Source organism: Rhea pennata, chromosome 1 (genome assembly GCF_028389875.1).
Source record: "Rhea pennata isolate bPtePen1 chromosome 1, bPtePen1.pri, whole genome shotgun sequence".
Lineage (NCBI taxonomy): Eukaryota > Metazoa > Chordata > Aves > Rheiformes > Rheidae > Rhea > Rhea pennata.
In genome coordinates, this window is record NC_084663.1 from 138,114,725 (window position 1) to 138,133,007 (window position 18,283).

Consider the following 18,283-nt stretch of genomic DNA (forward strand, 5'->3'; position numbering starts at 1 on the left):
CTGCAGCTACTAGGAAACCGGAAAGGGGAGCACAGACCCTTCAAACCGTGCAGCAAAAGCACAGCTTCCCATGCTGTTGTGGGGGTGAGGTAAAAGCCAGCTGAGCAGGCGCTGAGCCCAGGCCTCCCCTCACCCACTGAGCAGTGTAGGGAGTTGCAGAGGATGGGCTTGACTGCAGGGATTTTTCCTGGTTGCCTATGAGCAATACTGCACGGTCCAAAAGTGACTGCATGGGCTCATCTCTGACCTGGCCCTCTCTGATCAGCATGCCACATATACCAGAACATCTGAAACAGTACCTTGGCAGCACATTTTCTGTCCAGTTTACAGAAAGTAACACCTTTCTGCTCCTTTTAGCTTATGGAAAGAAGAGAGATGAAGATCTCTTTACAAACCACACGGAGGGATGCCTGAGGCTGCTCGTTTAATCGGCTGTTTTATTTTGTTCTGTCAAGCTTTTAGAAAGATTGAAACATGTCCTGAAGTGCACAGCCTAGATGCATAAATGGCTGGCATGCTTGGAAATTGCAAGCCAGATGGCCTCAGTGTCACACTTGCACTCCTAGTGTAAACCCAGGTGAACTGCTGAATCCTTAATTTCATCCAACTCAGAAACAAAAGCAAAGAGAGAGTGGGTTTAGACCGAGTCCATGGAGACCAGATACAAGGGAACGGCTACTAGAAAGGCCTTATCAAAATGAAATCTTGACTTGAGTAGTTCTTGCTGGAGTGACTCTGTATAATAATCTGTTTCTTACTTCTTTTATTTCAACTGACTCTTCCTTTTATACTGTTTCCCTTCCTCAGTAACACCAGTCTCCTTCCTTCTCACCAAATCTCTGCTCTTCCAGTCTGCAGAATTGCCACCATATGGCTTTCTCAGAAGACCGTTCCTGTGATGTAGATAAAGAATAGTCCTGAAATTCAATAAGCTTATGTTATAGTCTGGCTACATTAAACAACCTTACCTATGAATCGTAAAGTTTTAATATTAACTGAGTACATTAGAGAGTTGTTCAAAGGATGCACACTCTGGAGCTTCTAGTGACTTAAGGAAGTTATGCTTCTAGATCAAATCCTTAAAGGTTGTATGATGTGTGTACCATTCAAGTATGTATTTCCTTCTGTTCATGAAGATATGCTGCCTCCATTTTCTACACCACTTTAAGAATTATTAAAAGTTTCTTTCTAAAAGCAAGTCAGCAAGCTGAATCAAAGAACTGCACTAGACTGCACTAATCAGTCACACCAGTGATTCTCAAAGAGCTTAGCAACCTTTAATGTTTAGTTTTGCTGGAGTCATTTCCAGTGCAATTGCCTGCACCATCCTGCTTGTGGGAAAGAGGATTTGAAATACACTTATGATCACTATTAAAAATGTAGAGCTGTTATCCAAATGTCCTTGCTTTATGCTTTTTTGTTAATCCAAGAAACACAGAAGGGAGTCAATGCAATGCAAATAAGGTATATTCAAGACATCACACAGAGAAAAAAGGAGCAAATAGAGGGAAAACTATGTAGCAGAGCATGTAAGCTTGCTGATATTTTCTAAAGATCAGACTTCCTTCATGTATTTGTCATTTGTCCAAAAGTTATGTTCTGCTATGAGCAAGAAAAATTAATGATTTTTAGGGCTTGCTGTTTTTATTATTGTGTCCTGTTCTGAGGTGATTTTCTTTCCCTATGCAAACTGTTTTTAACTGGCTTCCAGATACAAGAGTGACTTTAATTTTCAAACTGAGTGGAGCTCATTTACTTCCCATCTGACAGGTAGAAATCTTCTCATTTGTACTATATCATAGTTAATTACATGCTTGATAATATAAACTTTGTTATTTAGAGGTAATAAAGTAATGCCTGAACTGGTCTTCTTGTTTATAAAACATTTAATGTATTTCCTTCTTTATAATGTGAATGTTCACAGATTGTTAGAGAGACAAAGAAACAACGACAGTAGCTTTGAAGCTGTAACTGGGAGACAAATGGTTCACAAGTCTTTTAAAAGACGCCTTTTTAAGTGGTGAAATTCACACTGCATGACTTTTGCCATGCTACATTCCCACCTAAATCCTTGAATGGGGCTGAGCTAAAGCAATGGTGTAATTCTAAGGTGGTTCTCAAAGAGAAAAAAAATCAGTTGTAGGAATGAAACAAAAAGCTAACTGTAAATACACTTGTATATGAATCTCACAGTTTGTTTTTTTGGTATCCATCTCCTCTTTCCATCTGCTTATCCTTCAATATTTTCATAAGTTGGGTACTACTTCATAGAAATTCTACAGAAAAAATAGTCATAATTATGGAAGTGCATAAATAGTCAAGCAAAGTAAGTCTTTTTGGAAAGACAATAGCATTTTTTGAAAGTATAAATAAGGGTCACATATATTTGTGACTAATTTTTGCTGTTGTAGGGAATTTATATTTTAATGGATTCCAAAACTAGTAACAACAGCAACATAATTTGTGAGATAATGAGTATAAAATACATAAAACTTGATTTCAAACAAAGTATAAGCTAGTCCTTGGTTTCAGAAATAACTTTTTCTTGATCCCAATCATTTATCCTCACTTTCCAGCCATAAAATCAGCAACTCGAGGCCTTCCAGTATTATCGTAATGGACCCACATGAATGACATGACTGGATGAACATGCAGAAACAAGGACATGCAGTTACTGAGAATCTCTGTTCCTCTTTAAGGAAATTAGAGACTTACTTCATATTTTAGGGTATAATGTTAAGGATCTTGAGCCTATGGAAGGTTGAGCCTTACATTTTAGGGAATTGATTCATCTTTTTCATGGATAGGTTATTTTTCGAAAAGAGTTTTGTGAAAACTGGCAGGTTTTCTGTTAAGTGTAATCTTTTTAAAAGATTTCTGAATTTATTTTAGCAGAGAATCTGCATTCAAATACTGAACTTGCAGACATCAATTTATTTTTGAATATTTGTGGCTCCTCTGATATTTTGTTATAATTTTTATGTAATAAAGAATGCCCACTGCAATGGTTTGTGTTAGGTTACTGAGGTCTTTGTGAAGTAGAGAATTATTTTATATTCCTGGTAAAGCAATTTAATTAACATAGGTGAAAGAAAATTCACAAAGTTCCAAGTCTCCTTTGATCATAAGTGAAACAAATAAAATTCCTTCTGTCCTTCCTTCCTTCTGCCTTTCTTTTCTTTTCTTTTCTTCCTTCCTTCCTTCCTTCCTTCCCTGCTGCTCCTGCGGCTTGCTTAAATTAAAATAAGATATGGAGTCAACTGTTGTCATAAATTCCTCTCCTTGGATTCTCTTCCTAATTACCTCCTACCCCCAAACCCAACAAAAATGGAAGGAGATTTCCCCAATTTTCCACATTTGAGGTGGGGAAAAGATCTTCCAGGCATTTACTGCACACTTTTGGTTCATTTTCATTGTTAAAATGTCTCTGTGGGGTGGAAGATCCTCCTCTGCTCCTTTCTCCTCCTTCAGATAAGCAATAATGGGGAGACAGAGCCGTGAAGTCACAATCCATATTGTGAAAAAAGATCTCATCCATCAAACTGTCACCTCAGTTTTCTGTCCAGGGTCACAGAGGAACAAAGTCAGCTTGTGTCAGGTTGAAATAGCATTGGTAAGTGTTAGTGTGTGTGAAGCTGGTGTTTTGAAGTCTATTTATTTTGCTTGAAAGGCCCAAACAGCATGCTGCCGAGCAGAAGAACAAGCAGGAGGAAGTCTCCTCATAAATTATTACTGGAAGGCTCACAGCCATCATTTAAGATGTGAAATTATGCCATCTGCTTTTCTAGGTCTTTGATTTACTTTGTGGCAGCTGTTAATTTCTGGGTCTCACTGTATCACAGAAAGGTAAAGCTTACATTAAAAACTAGTATGACAACAACATTATTTTTAACAAAGATCTAAAGCTTTCACATAAAGTAGAAAATTTGTAAAGTATGTTATCTTTATATCTATGGCATGCTTTCAAGACAGATTATCTAGGAAAAATGCTGTCCCTGGAAATGTAGATCGAAATCTTTCTTCATCCTAAAAAAATGGAATAGTTCATTCCAATTGTATCAAAAGCATTTTTTGGAGGCACTGATGTTTTCTATTTTGTTTTTACCTTTGGTGAGTCCTAATGTTATCAGTTTCATGTCTGCTGGTGTCTTTTTACTTTTATACATTTTGATAATCTATTATCTCGAGGGAACATCTTTGTTGTTGTCCTCCTGTTTGAAATATTTAAGGTTTATTTACATGTTCTTTGTTTAAAAATATTCTTAGGCCCAACAACAGCTTTAGGAAGTCACGTAGCTAATTAGATACAAACCGGGAACTCCTGCAAGTACCAAGGGGTGTGCTCATTCCAGAAATGAGCGGCGGAGAGGGTGATGAATGGGGATGTGCACTTTTTCGTGCCTTGTCATGAAGCGCTGTCTGCGAGGGCTTTGCTGCCTGCTGCCCAAGTGACCAGTGCGGAGGCGAGCTTGTTTGGACACCCTCTCGGAGGATTAGCCTGCCGCAATGGTTGAATGCCAGCAGAATCTCTTCCCCACCTCCCAGGAGGCTCGTTTCTGCTGAAGTCATTTGGTGTGTGCTTCTTTTTCCTGCGTGAGGATTAGGGAGTAGGAGAATGGCTTTGTGAGGAGACTCGGAGCAGAGAGGGAGCTGAAGAGAAGCTAAACAGAGGGGACGAAAGACTTTAGCCTTTCATAGGTCTTTCAGCCAATTCATTCTGAGAGACCAATTGCATGCGATACGGCAGCTGGGGGTTTTGTTCTCCCTTCAGCCCTGTACTGTAGGAGAAGCTGGTAAGGTTATTTCTTTTTTTTTTTTTTTTTTTTTTTCCCTTGTTCTACTGTTCCACGATGCTATTGTAATTGCTTTACTGAAGTGATTGTTTCTCGAGGAGGGGAAGTTGGTTAATGATGCTGCCGGTCCCCCGCATTGTCCCCGCTTTGTCCAGCTGCGCAGTTTGCGGAGAGGCACTGTTTACAGTAAAGGGGCTGGTTTCCGTTGAACAACTTTGCTGCTATTTTTCCAAAGTTGTTTCAGCCTTTCTTTCAGCAAAGTCAGGAAAATAAACAAACAAAGGGGCTCACGTGTTTAGAAATGGGGAAATTTATAGAGACTACAATTTGTTGAAAAAGCTGTTCTGCCTAAATCGCAGTTTCAGACGTTCTGTCTTTGATGTTATCAGATTTGCACTCTTCTGGATCAATTCCAAAGCTAGATTTTATGTGAGAACCTTCTCTCACAAATCTTTTCTTCATATTTTCAGCAGAGACAAGATACTTGAATTCTTAGCCAAAATAAACAAAGGAAAAGGTATCTGTGGAAGGTGGAAATATCTGGGGAAAGGAAAAGTCTAAGAAGAACCCTGGAATTAAAAAATAAATGAAGGAGCACTAAATCTTAGCACTATTTTTTTGGCAGAATGCTCTGTGTAATGCACAGAGTGCACAGGGTGGGGGAGGAGGAGATATAAAGACTCTTTCAGAAGATTCAAGGTACACAGGTGCATATCCTGTCTAACTGCACCTTTCCAAAGAGGGAGTTTTCAGATTTATCCTCTTTTGGGAGGAAAAAAAGGAAAAAAAGAAAAAGAAAAACAGAAGATACTGGCTATCCCTTCCCTTTCCCCTCTTCTTGTTATTTTTAGAATAGTGACTTGTATTTGGCTGAGTCTTTTATTTCTTTTCATATTATCGTGGGAAACTTTAACTTGAATTGGTTGGACATACGTGAGCGCAGCTTGGGGCACACCAAGCCTATTCCACAGGCAGGCTATGAAAATCCTTCTTGTGGCTCAGATGAATTGTAAAGGCCATAATTACCAACAAAAGTTTCTTTTGTTGCCATTCAAAAATCACAAACAAGGTAAGGGGGGATGACTGACAACAGTTACACTACTGATTGACAGAGAACCAAAAACGTGGTCTGTGACTTAGTATGTCAGTTTTTCAAGAAGTGTTGACCTTTTTCATTATTATTCAATTCTTTCTGGTGGACAATTCCCAGCTCCCCTATTGAGTTTAAAATGTCTATCTAAAATGTGTCTTTGTAGTTACTGCCTATAGTCTGTATGTCTCTTCTCGACAATATGCTTATTTGTTGATTCTGAAACAAAATTAATAGATGCATTCTAACTAGATGTCCATGAAAGAATGTGTATATTTTATATGCTTTACATACTTGGCTGTTGATTTCAGTTACACATTTCTCTGTTACAAAGTAATGAAGAGCCACATTCAAGTCTGGCAAATTTATACGCACCGTTCTACTTCTTAATAATGGAAGACCCAAGGATATCAATGTGATTACTCATGTGAGTAAAGATTTGGAGACTTATTTCCCATTCGTGAATGAAATGGTTTGGGAAGTGTGCAGTTACTATGGTTCTCTTTTGGCTTAGAAACAAAAATCTCCATTAAAACAGCCACTAATGAGATTTGTTACAGAGGCCCAAGGATAGACAAATACACTGATTTAATATAAGGATGTGGTAGACTCTTGACAGTAGTATTTCGAGAAGAATGATAAAAACTTTCTTTCTCTGTAGCTTATTAACAGTTTTAGAAGCATGAGAAACATAAATCACCTCTTTGTGCTGCATCACCAGATACAACCATGACCCATGAAATAGCAGTACAAGTATGAGTTACTCCTCCCTTTGAGAATAAAAGTTAATTTAGTGTGGTCTTTATCACATACTCCTCCCAACCCCTAGCAATAAATGTCATTTCTGCCAAGTGACAACAGGATTTGTGTTTAGTAAACTGACATTTCAGGTTAGGCTTCCACTGGTTTTCTATAGACTAAGGAACAGTATCTCTGGACTACAGAGGATACAGTGTGTTTATTATTTTCACATTCTTGGTTTCATTGCAAGCAAACAAGGCAGGATGGGTTCCTGGGTCATTAGTTTAAGCTCCTTGGTTCTCTAATGGAGAAATTACTTTAGTTCAGTTTTTCTAAACTGTTTAGTGACATCCTTTAATTTATAGAGGTAAAGGAGTGTGTTTGCAGTTGTGTCTTCCCTAGTTCTCAAGAATTTTAAAATTTCAAGCGCAATTTTGAAGAAATAATGCACTAATCTGACATAAAATAAATCACAGTGAATATCCATACATCTTGATGGTAATAGAACTGCACTAACATTGTTGGTCTCAGCAAGAGAGTCCTAAAATTAACTGCTTGAAACAGAACTGTGGTTACCCTATCATTTTATTATAAAGCAGAAATACATGTACTTTTATATGGCAATTACTGTTAGAAGAAGAGATTCTAACTGCAAATGAAAGATCACCACCAATATAATATTTACACATAAAGGAGAAGTAAATCTTGGCTATAAATGCCTTTTATTAAATTAAATCAGGACAAAAGTAATTTCAAAGGTGAAGGGAAAGGCATCTAACTAAACTTAACATTCACTTACTCTTAAAATTAGAACATCCTAAATGTATTCTAGCAGTCATTAGCTGCCTGCTTTTTGTCACATAAATACACAAGTGGAAGGTCTAGACAAATGAAAACTATAATATTGCTTCTTGAAGCAGATAGACAGTTCTATAAAGGAAAGCTTAAGGTTGCAGCTGCCATGCTGGTACTATGCTGCAAATGGTGAAGTAAGCTTTTTTACATTTCATAGCCTAGACTTTACGAAAAGTCCATATAGCCAGAAAAAAAGTATGTTTTTACATGTATACATGTATATAAATAAGTGGCAATGTATTAAAAAGCAGTAGGTATACTGAAGATAAATTTTCAAGCTGTTCTTACTAGTATTCTCCCCTCTCTGCATCACAGTAAGAGATGTTATTTGTCCTGACCTATTAAGATACATGCTAACATCATGCATCTTCTGTGTTAGCTGAAGACTTTCTATGATCATTATTGCACAGAAGATCTACAAAGCACATGTTCAGAGCTCTTGCCTACCCATCTTTCTAGAAACAACTACCAAAAGTAAATGTCACTGTTAGTCAGGCTAAACACAGTGCAAAGGAGATCTACTTTCCCTATCCTTAACTGGCAGAAAACACATCTGGACTCTCATGGGAAGCTGCTGTTTTACAAGCACTAAACAGCAGGAGGTCCAGTCTGGTGGAACAGGATAGGCATTAAAGAATACAGCTCCCACTTGACTTCCTGACAAAATGAGATTTTTGAACGTTGCTTCAAAATCAACTAAATTTATTTTTTTAATTGCTATAGTTAGACTTTAATTCAGCCATTCTTACACATTATACATAGGACATATGGCAACACACAGAATATTTTGCTTTGTCATATGTATTTAAATGAGATATATAGTTTCTAATTAATTTCCTGCAATTTTCAAAACTTCCGGTGTGAGCACTGATGTATCTTTTCATTATGTACATCCTCCAGCATCTCAGAAGTGTACCTATTTCATAGCTTGGAGCTTGCTTGTTTTTTTCTAAATCCAGTATAAGCAGAGAGAAATTTGCCTACTGAGTAGGAGAAAATCTGTAGGATGTTTTGAGTGCAAGAGTTGTGGCAGATTGTAATGTATGGTTGAGATTTTCAGAGTTCACAAGCATCGCAATACCTGCCTAGGATCTGTTCAATGCTGTATGGCTGTATTTCATTATCTTTGAAAATCCATAATGTGAGTACATGTTGTTGTCTTCTCTGGTTGGATGCAGTGTGTATCTTCCATATTACAAGTTCCGAGTCTTTCAGAAAAGCAACATCCATTTTCATTAGAAATTTTTAGGATCTAACTGACTGACTTATGATCCATTATAAGATAAAATTCAACCCATATGATGTGGCAGACTGGATAGGATGATGTCCATCAAGTCTCATATTTCATAAAGAATGAAATGACTAAGATACATGGTCTTAAAGTGGGACTGAATGTCCTTTGTTAATGTCCTTTGGCTAACACTTACTGGAAAGACCACCAGTGATTTATTAAGAGGAAAGAACTATTAACTTTCAGCCGTACCTGTGTCTGTCCAAGCTCAGTACATAATTAGCTGACATCTATCTAGGTTTGTAAGAGATTTTGAAGCTTTCTGGATTGTGTACAGACAGCAAAAGAGACAGATTATTTTTACGTCCATGAAGAAGTTGGAGTTCTCATACATGTCAGGGCTAAGTAAAGAAAGCTAAAGGTCAACTTGTCAGTCGAAACTCATCTACATTAGAAAAATTTGCAAAGCACTTCTTTTTTAATTCACTAGTCCTTCTTATCCAGTGCAACTGGACAAAATGCTGTAAGCTGAGACTTCAGGACTCCCACCGTTTTCAGAGCACTCTCAGGTAACATAACAGTAACAATGAATTTTGACTGCCTGTGCACTTCTCCCATGTTGTCCCAGACTACTCAGTTGGTACGGTGAAGGTGGGGGTTATGTTAGGACTTGGACAACAATTGTAACTTTTATTTTTTTCCATTAGTTTAGCTGGGTCAGATTTAGGTAGTTACTGATTGTTGTTTTGTTTTCTTACACATTGTGGAAGAGATGAATGCATTCTGCTGATCCTAATGAAGTGTCCCACAAAGAGAGCTCACTTGTCTGTTGGAAGTTCTGTCAATGACTTTTTTGCTCCTTGCAGTTTCAAGGACATATACCAGACTTTGCAGTGGATATTATTCCCATTTTCAAGGCTATTTGTGTAGCTCTGCCCTTTTTTGCAGTCTGTTTCTATAAATTGCCTGGAAAGATGATTTTGAAATGTCAGTAGATGCTAAGAGAACGGTACAGTGAAAACCGAGAGCATGTATAAAACAAATCTGTGTGGGATTCAATTCCAGATAATGTTCCTGAACTTGGGCATCTGTGTGTGAATATCTGCATGTGATCCAGCCCATCTGACAATAAGTACTGATGGCTCAGTTCAGTCACTTTCCCCATCCCTGCCCCCAGCATCTAACGCTCTTAGAGATACCATAAAGTACCTTAGACATCCACATAGAGGTGGCAGATAAGACACTAGGCATATGGATACACTGCCTTTCTAGAGAAGCAGGCATGCTAGAGCATTTGAAACATTGCCGAGGACCTATGGCCAGGCCTCTGAACGGAGGCCTTTTATCTCACAGGCTCAATAGGTTTTCAGGTCCAACTGCTCATGTTGACTAGATTGTCACTGGTTACAGTGAAGGCTTAGGAGGTGAGCTCCTCTGTAGACAGCTACCTGTAAACCTCTAAATTTATGTGTCATAATCCAGAGCTGAATCCTACTCTTCATAGCATAATTTGAATAACTGCTATCTTTTGACATTATTTTATTATGGACAAAAATTACAGTGTTCCTGTTAATTATAGTAGTAGGGGAGAAGAAGGAAAGCAGAAAGGAAGGAGAAATGGATATTCATCTTACCTTCCGAAGATATCTAATTTGAATGCCCAAATTAGTACACAGGCCTCCTTTGTAGTTGAGACAGAGATATAGACCTTATTTGAATAGTCAAAATTCTGTCTAAATCTCTAGCCAAGGAGGAGATATAGATACCTCTGAAAGTTTTTGTGAACTGATTTAGGTGGCCTTGGTAAGCTGTTGAGCTGGTAATAATGATAGCCAATAGAAAACATGAGGTATATCCGTTACAGCTTAGGTCATTTGAATATGACATACCTTCAAAAGGTTATTCAAAATATCTAAGTTGGCATAATGGCTATTTTAGATGATTTGTCTTCTAGAATTGTCTTCTAGATGTGCCTGCTTCTCTTCATTGACTGGATAGGGCCACTGATGCTCAGAAATTTAGCTGAGAAAAACACTTTGTGCACACCAAAAAAATAATTTCCCCAACCGAACATTTTAAATTACAAGTCCAGTTACGGTGTGTTTTCTGGCCCATAATTAGAGCTCAGATGGCAGGGCAATTACAGGAGAGAGTTTACCAATTTACATGTTAATCAAGCAGAGACTTATGGACGATAATTAACATAGGCTCAGTCAACATCTTAATTAGCCACAAGCCCATCATCTTAGATTGGTACCCATCTTCCCACCCCTGAGAATTTTTTCAGAGCCAGTACAGGTTCCTTAGTAACTATTTTCAATAGTGTTGTTAAAACTAAGACCTTAATAACTGATCTAATGAGGGATATTGGTTAAAAACTGCTTAGTCTCATGCAGAAGACCTGAGGTAGCACAGGATCTTCACTAGAGGACAGATGCCAGTCAGTTTGTAACCTGGATCGGGTATGATATTAATGAGTTTGTGTCAAAATCAAACTCAGCATAAAATATGGGGTTTTTAAAATGGGGGATGGTTTATCTGATTGATTAATTCCACATGTCTACAGCCCCAGAAATCTTTCTATGAGAGCCCACATGGACTCAGAATAAGAACAATTTAAGTATGTCTTTGTAGCTGAGTAATCTGCTGGGCAGGATTTCATCTCTGTTAACAATGTCTCTCATGACACTTTGTCTAAAGGGTTGCTGGTCTGCAGCTAATTTATTTCACAAGTAAAAAAAATCAACTTTCTCGATACAGATATGTTTTAAAATTCCTTGAATACTATCAAATATTGTTTTCAGAAGCTGGCATTTCTGAGGCTTAACTCCCAGTGAGACCTAGGAGATGTTTAGTACTTTTCCCTATTTAATTCCTTGCTGTACATCTTTCATTGCCACAAAATATACAGAGTAATATGTAGATGGAAATGTTCAGTACATATTTGTTTTTATTTTTAAAATGAATATCCCATTATGATCCTGTATGATTTTAGTGGGAAGAAGTTCTTTGGACTGTAAAACCTGAGACTCCACTGCTCTGGCATTATACATGCCTACTATCACAGGACTGCGAAATTAAAAAGGCAAAAGAAAGTAACATGTAGGCTGCGTGCAAATTTCTCTCCTGGCTTTCATGATAGTTGCCATAAGAGCAGCTGGAGGTGGCAAAGAAAAAAACATCTGTCGTGTTGTTTAGAACTGACAGTTTAGCAGAACAGAGAGCAATTTATGATTGTATATTTTCCGTTGTCTTCAGGCATAACATTATGATTTTTCTGCTTGGGTCCTGAGGAGAGATGTAAACAATATTTTGTACAGTTACCAGTCACTACATTAATGGCTCTAGGATGTTTGCATGAGGTGTTTCTCTGGCCTTTCACGTGGGGGACAGGTATTGCAGCCTCCAGTATAGGAAGTCTTCCCTCAATATAGAAATGCAAGAAAGATTCCCAGTCCAGAAACACTTACAAATTATAGATATTTCTTGCCAAAACAGATAGAATATATTAGTGCAAAAGATGCAGGAAGCCTGCTTGGTCTATTCTCCTGCCAGTGCCTTATTATTTCTCACATTTTTCCAGAGGCGTCCCATCCCTGCGCTCCGTAGCAGCAGTCTTGTTTGTTATTTACAGGAATATTTTCTTGATATTAAATGTTCACTGAACCTCATACTAGTATAATTCATCCTGCTCCCTTCAGAATACTTCTTTTGATTTGTGATAGAAATTGTATGAAATTATAAAAATAATTTTATTGCATTCCTAAAGATACTGTAAGTTTCAAATGAATAGTAGGAGTTTGAAACATGAAAATAGTAGTCTTTATTTGCTATTGTGTTTAAACTTTTTCTGAAAAATTAACCTTTTAGGTTATTTAAGCCCTAATTTTTACCATAGTAAAATAAAAAATTTCATGTCTTGAAATATGCTGTGTTAGAAATTGCCCTGACAGTACTTTAAATATATCACACTAAAAGATGGGAAATGTTAATCTTCATACAGCCAATCATTTCATCTGCAGTTGCCATATTGCATTATTACAGATGTTTCCAGCATTTCTTAAACTAAGGATAAAGAAATAGTTGGGCACCATCTTTTTCGGTGTAAACACATAACAGAACTGCCACTGAGGTTGCTGCAGTCTACAGATGTCATGAGGTGACTGAAAACGGCTGTTAGAATGAATAATGTGGCTATATGTAGGAAAACTCAGTTTTTAATGGCTGAAAACATAACAGAAAGCAATTTTATAAAGGAGACCTTTAAGCATTGATTCCTGAAGTGTTTTCCATATCTGAAGTTAGGATATTTTACTTCTATTTTAGTCATAGACAATAGCTCTGGAAACTCTGTTTCCTCTGCATCCGGAAGGAACCTCTTCCAGCTGCAGGTTGAAAGTTTTACACTTTGAACAAGGACATAAGCAGAGGTGACTGCGCTTAGTCTCCAGTCCCTTCTTTTATAGACCCATATTATTAGTGTGGTTTATATTATTCCTAATTCCCTCTCTTTCTGATGTCAATCCTGGATAATTAACTAAAAATAGGAATTTCTCCCTCCTAACCTCAGCAATGTTAGATAGTTCAATAGTTAACTATGGAGGAAAGAGGTAGGTCATTTCATCCTACATATCCTTTGGAGGTTCATGTCTTTCTCCATTACAGAGGGAGCCTAGATGCTTAGATGTAACCCTTAACTGCAAGATTTAAAATATAAGCAAGTTAAACGTCTCCTTTAATGATTTAAATTTGTGTCATCGCAATGTTAATGTCTGACGATTACCTTAAACTTAAGGAAAGTGGAAGATCATCTCTGCCCAGACAAAATGAAAAAGTTTTTAAACAGAAAAAATATCTAAAATATTTAATCACTGTTTGCAGCTAACAGATACCAGCAAGAAGTGTTTGCCAATGTATAATATATTTTTCTTCAGACAGTTCTAATTTTGGTGCATATTTTCAACAGTTCCAGAGCATTATTCTTTTTTGAGTCTTCAGATTAAATGCTGAAATCAAATAAATGCAGTTGAAAAATGACATAATATATTAAACTATGATTAAATGATACAAGTAGTATTTTCCTAAGATTAAAAAAGGGTGAACTGCCATTCTCTGCTGTACTACAATAATTTCACATTTAAGGATTTACAATGTACTTTAAAAGAACAAAAAAACTAAAAATTTATTGTACCATATACACAATTCATTGTGTTGGTGTATCCCAGTAATCAATCATCCTCCCAGAAGCATTCAAATATAACAATTAACTTGCATTTATTGAATGTTTTTCAATATACGCAAATCTGTACAAAGTGCTCCCATTTTACAGAAAAGGAAATAAAGGCAGAGGTTCAGTGTTTTGGCCGTGATTCTGGTATTCCTGAGCCAAGAAAATCTCTAAGGTTCACAATCAGAGCACTGGACATCTTTCAGGATGATCCGCCCTCCTCTCCGGGAAGATGTTCCCCTGGAATCAGTCCCAGGCAAACGTACTGGGGGAGCAGGTGTGTAGCTACTGAAAAGACGACGCGGCTCTTTGAACACTATTGTAGTCGTTAACAAGGTATCAATTAAGTTGAACATATGCAGAAAGCAAATATTTATGTGGCTGGTGATCTTGCTGGGAAAAAAAAAAAGTGGAGAACTGGACAAAAACGCCTACATTTTAACTTTGTTCGACTCTTCCTATTATGCTATTTCTGAACTTTTGTCTTGCCATAGAACTGTGGGAGTGGGAAATCCCAGATCAAACTGAGAAAGGTAGAAGTAAAAAAAAAAAAAATCAGTTAGTCAAGAGAGAACAGGCCACGGAAAAACAACCAGCTGTAGCCAGCATGTTCAGTGTGAAAAATGTGGTGTTAATTCTCTTCTTTTTTCTTTTTTTTTTTTTTTCCAGTAGGAGATTATTAAAGAGCTTTATAATCTTTCCACACGAGTATAAAAGATATTCTGTATCTTGATATATCTCTATGAATTTGAAAGATATGAACTCTGCAGGGGATACTACTGTTGGTTTTACATCATTAATGCTTCTCTTCATTTGTTTCCACAGAATACCTGCACTGTCTCTTAAAGTGGGAATTGCCTGGGGTGATAAATTAAATCTTGAATCTTTGCACCTGACTCCATGTGAGGCTATAAATTAGTCATGGGCTAGGAAGAGGGAATCGTAAGTGTTTCTATTTCTCATAGAAAAACTGACCCTTGAGGTCACTAACCCACGAATGAAAAACCTGAACTTGTTAACAAGAAAACGATTAATTATTTACACACATGTGGGTATTTGGCATTAGCATCCTTTGAATTAGAATTTCTTTGTTCTTCTGTATTTATTTCTGCTTTCAAGACTCTGTAGTTGTTAAAAACTGAGTGCAGTCTGGAACCAGGAAATATGTAGAAAACAAACTGTAAGTTAAAGCAGTGGGTTCACTGCTTTCGGTGCTTCAAAGGAAACAAAGATTAAGCTATCTTATTTCAAAGCTACAGTAACATAGAATCACCAGTAGTAACTTACTATTGTCCATATGCCGATTTATTATTCTAGCACATTCAAGACCATGCTGAAGTAAACACATTTATCGAGTACTGTGGGTGTTTTTATTTATTTATTTAGGTATGTCACTGTTAAAGCAAACAGCAGAGAAAAACCTTGCATCCCAATATGACTCCCATGGGGAAATGTTAATGCCATTCAGCTAGGGGGAGCTTCTATGTGTTTTTTTTTCCCTGCAGTCCGCGTATCCATCATAATGCCCTAAGCACTTTTTATCCATGAAAACTCCTTGCTATAGCAATATATATAGACTTTGTAAATAAAGTCTGGCACCCCTAAGGGGAGCAATATAGACTTCTAGGAATTCTCATATATTTAATCTGTTTTAAGGCCTGAAAAGTTTATTTCTGTAATGAAATATTTTAAGACCATTTTGTCCTGGGAAATTTCTTTTCCATGGCAGGTGACCTTTACAGGTCCTCTCTGAGTGCAGAACTGTGACAGATCTATCTGAACATTAAGGAGCTTCAAGTGGCTACAGTATGAGGCAGGCATTTTTCAAAGACTTCTCCAAGACTAGAACACTTTTCCCCCAGTATTTGAGCAGTCTGAAAGCATCAAGGTCTGTGTTCTGCCCTCAGATACATGCAGAAAACTTCTGCTGGCTACAGTCAGAAATGCCTGTGCCTATCCAAGAGCAGTATTTGGCTCTGAGCATTAACTAGGATATGAGAGAATAGAACTGGGGTTCATATTTATTATGGCTCAAAGCATCTTACAAACAAATATCTGAGATACTAGTAGCATAGGGACTGTGTAGGAAGATGGATGAGCCATTGGATGCTTAGTAAAATATCACACAATGTCTGGGAAAGCAGAGCCTGATTTATTAAGTAAAGTGATAGTGGCTAGCAACCCTGTTGTTACTGGTTTTTTTCCCCCCCTTTTCTCCCTGCTTCTCCTCCACTGAAAATGATGCCTTATTTTTAACTTAAGGGTTATTTTTAACATGCTAACTTAAAATTATTGACTTATTCTTTTCCCTTGGCCTCCTTTCCTGAGCATCCAGCAAGATTCTGGGTGTTATGTTTAAAAAACAAAAGTGCCTCAGAACCTCAACACTATAGTGTCAGATGCATTAGTCTAGGCATATTTTCATCACATGCATGTCCTATTCAGCAGGATGTGTACAGTCATTTGGAGAAACGACCCCCCTCAGGCAGCTAGGCAAGGTAAGTAGAGTTTTCCCATAGCTCATTTAGAGCAACCTGCACTGCTGGAGCAGGACATTCAAGTTGGCCATCGGTGCTCACTCAGGACTCAGAAGTGTAAGTGAGTGGTAAGCAGCACAGCACCTGAGCTGACAGATTTTGAGGGCGCTTAAACCCAGAAGCAATGCAGTCACACTGAGTCTGAGCAAGGCTCTGACTCATAAGTGCTTCCAGGATGTTAGACTGCTCTGGGCAGCTCCTTGTCCTGAGCTGGTTAAATCATCATGGTGCTGACTTAATTCAAATCTCCAGTGGCTCGGACACCAATCTTTGTGTATCAAACTTCATAGAGCAATGAAGACCTGCCTATAGGCCCCAACCACACAACGATCTGTGAGCTAGCAAATTCCTGCATAAAACTCACAGGAAGATCAGGGGTGGTCGCGCTTATGCAAGGGCTGATACGCCATTCAAACAAAATAATGTCAGCTTCCAAAAGGGAGGAATCGATTACAAATACAATATATTTAGTCTGTATTCAGCCTCGTGTTCCTGACACTATCAACTGAACAATTTTTTAGACTCGCAGCCTCTCTTTCTCTGGTTCTGATGCAACATGAAATTCACATGTGCCTATAATTTCCTCTCAAAATCTTCCCATGAGTAAGCACTCTTGCCATGACTGCTTAGTTCTCGCTGCTTGGAACATTCTGAATTCATGTTACTGACATCAGGGTTGGATTTAGCAGATCATATTTGTTTAATTGTTTAATTTGTTAAAACATTTAATAGAACACTTCTGGAATGCTGTGCTCAATATTTACATCATCAAAATGAACAGCAATCTGTGTATCTATCCACTACTGTGTTTGAAGTGGTAGGATTTGTTTTTGGGCAGTGCCAGGAACTGGCTGCTCTTGTAGTTTGGATGGAATAATTTGGATCATAGTTTTTCTTCCTGATTATTCTCTGTCTTAAAGTAAACTGGATTATGGGAGGTGCCCTTAAGTAATGATCATAATATAAGATATACACCTACAGGCATCCATGAATACGTGTACTACATTTTTATATCTGATATTTCTCACTATTCTTATCTACCATATTGCTTAGTTAAACTGTCCCCTTCTGCTTTCTAGATATATCTGCTTGTTACGGTATCTCTCTTGCTGTTCTCTTTTTAGGTTGTGGGGAGGGCTACCAAAACTGCTAGTTTCAGGATTTGCAATGGAGTAGTGCCTCCTTAACTCATACAATGCTTCCTGTTAACCTGTGGCTTTCCACTTTGGTGATGCAGTGATAGCTGAAGAAAACATAATATGAAGAAGTATGTTGAAAAGCCTGAAGGCTTCTAAACTATAGCATTAAGCTGTAGTTAAGGGAACATTTGTTTTCCTTTTCAGATTGTTCCAGCTTTGTCATAGAGTCACAAAAAATGAGCCTGAGGTAGGGTGAGGCATCCACTTGATAAAGATAAGGCATCCACTTAACCCCACACCTTCTACTTAGATCCATGTCACTCAGCTTGGAGCCTACACCTTAGATGTCCTACATCTCATGCAGGACAAAATGGAGCGAGGTCAGACTCATTGGGGACAGAAAGCATTGGGAGAAAGAAGAAAGCTAGAAAGAGAATCAAAGCAAGACCTCTAGGAAATGGGACTTTGCTACTGAAGGGATGGGAAGAAAGGCCTGAGGTGTGGGAAGCCTGCTGGCAAGCACTGTGCTTCGCAGGTGGCTGCCTCAAGGCCACTGGCTCTACCCATGCCTAGAGCTGGCCAGCATGGCTTGCCAGGGTATGTGACTGTGCTGCACTGGTAAAATGGGGGGAAAAAGAACCCCCAGAACTATATGGCAAGCATACTATAG

At 37.9% G+C, this 18,283-nt stretch overlaps 1 protein-coding gene across 2 annotated transcripts in view; it reads left to right on the plus strand.

The window, feature by feature from the left end:
- Nucleotides 1-18,283, plus strand: part of MID1 (midline 1) — a 246,430-nt gene that overhangs the window by 59,773 nt on the left and 168,374 nt on the right. The window contains exon 1 of one of the 2 annotated variants that reach the window (XM_062601173.1): nt 4,752-4,793. The exons of the other annotated variant lie outside the window; for it this stretch is intronic. The gene's annotated coding sequence lies outside the window, so the exon portion shown is untranslated. Of the gene's footprint in view, nt 1-4,751; nt 4,794-18,283 lie in introns of those variants that run through there. 2 annotated transcript variants of the gene reach the window in all.